Raw genomic sequence first — 1,660 nt, 5'->3', positions numbered from 1 at the left:
CACACCATATCATAAGTAATCTAACTACTTTCAATAGCAAGTTCAGCTGGTGGTTTCAAGAAAGGCAGTTTTGAACTGGTAAGGATATTTCCTTGAAATTTGAAGCCTAGAAACAGGTTGGTATTTTGTTCAAATAGTAGGTACATGAATCTATTGACAGCTCAAGACAGGATAAAAATCCTTAAAACCGGACAACAAAGCTTAGAAGAAAAGCAGCAATATCTTAGTCAAGTCACAGAATGCTGTTTCATCAGTTCAGTCTCATGTACTTAATCTTTCTTCTGTTTCTGTTGAGGTTCAATCTTCCAGATTGAACTCTGGGATATAATACTCAACTCCAGACTTTGTCCCTACAATTAAGTTGCCCATTTTCTTAGTTTTTGAACTCTTATTTCTGTGCGTCTGCATTTAATTTTACTGACATAGCACTCCCTTAAGAACTTCTTGGAGATCTGGTCTGGTGCTGGTAAATTCTTTCAGGTTTTGTTTATCTGGGAAAGTTCGTGTCTTTTCTTCCCAAATGAACTATAACCTTGCTGGGTACAGAATTCTCAGTTGAAATTGCTTTTCCCTTAATACTTAGAATATATTTTCCCATTCTCTCCTCGCTTGCATTGTTTCCGATGAGAGGTCTGCCATTAGTCTGATGGGATACCCTTTGTAGGTAACTTGCCTTTTTTCTCTTGCCAATCTTAGTATCTTGTCTTTGTGGTTTTGTTCAATTTGGCTATAATGTGTCTTGGAGAAGATCTTCTTGGGTTGATTCTATTTGGGGTCCTCTGTACTTCTTGGGACTGAATCTTTGAGTGCCATGGAGCTGTCTCCCAGCTGTGAATTTTAAGCCGTCGGGTCTGGGGCTCAAACTGTGATCCACTACATGGGAGACCAACGACCTAACCATTGAACTCTCTGTTGGTCCTGTCTCTGTCTCTTTTTGATAAGTGCATGTGCCCCATGTCAAAATCTTTAAATAAAATAATAAAGGCAACACCTAACATCACTATTCCACTCCACACTCCTTAATCTCTACTAGGCCAGTAAAAGAAGATAAAAACCACCCAAACCAATTTCATTAATGTCTCCTGTTCCCTTGTCCAATAACATGGAAATTCAGAGGGGAAGAAAGGGCCCTGCCGGGCAGAGACACCACACCCACCTCGGGAAGGGTGTAAGGGCCTCCCAGACATTGCCACCGGGAGGGCACGTTTGAAGCTCCCCGTGTACCTCAAGCGTTTCCTTCCTTCCTTCCTTCCTTTCCTTTTTTTTAAGGACTGAACTCTCAGATATTTGTCTCATCTTGGGCTTTGCTGGAGGGAAGGCCAGGTCTCTGGACAACATGGAGTGCCTTTGGCTGGCCAGAGAAAGGTCTGAAGTCTCTCTCTGGTGAGCTCAAGTGCCCTGTTAACAAACGAATAAAAAAAGATACATACAATTAAATAAATAATATTAAAAAACAAAAGCAATGGCTTAAAGGGTCACACCATATCTGGGTGGTCTGCAGGGGGTGCCCCACTGGGGAATCCCTTGGGGTCAGGCAAATTTTTTTTTTTTTTGGGAGAGGTTTTTGCTATAGGGCGTGTGCACTGAGAGACAGAGAGACAGAAAGCGAGAAATCAGCCTCCCCCCCTCCCCCCCCGCCAGGGGGGGTGTGGCCCACTCC

The sequence above is a fragment of the Tupaia chinensis genome, unplaced genomic scaffold, assembly GCF_000334495.1.
Source record: "Tupaia chinensis unplaced genomic scaffold, TupChi_1.0 Scaffold138725_1, whole genome shotgun sequence".
Lineage (NCBI taxonomy): Eukaryota > Metazoa > Chordata > Mammalia > Scandentia > Tupaiidae > Tupaia > Tupaia belangeri.
The sequence above is the reverse complement of the archived record's forward strand: the minus strand, read 5'-3'. Positions refer to the sequence as shown.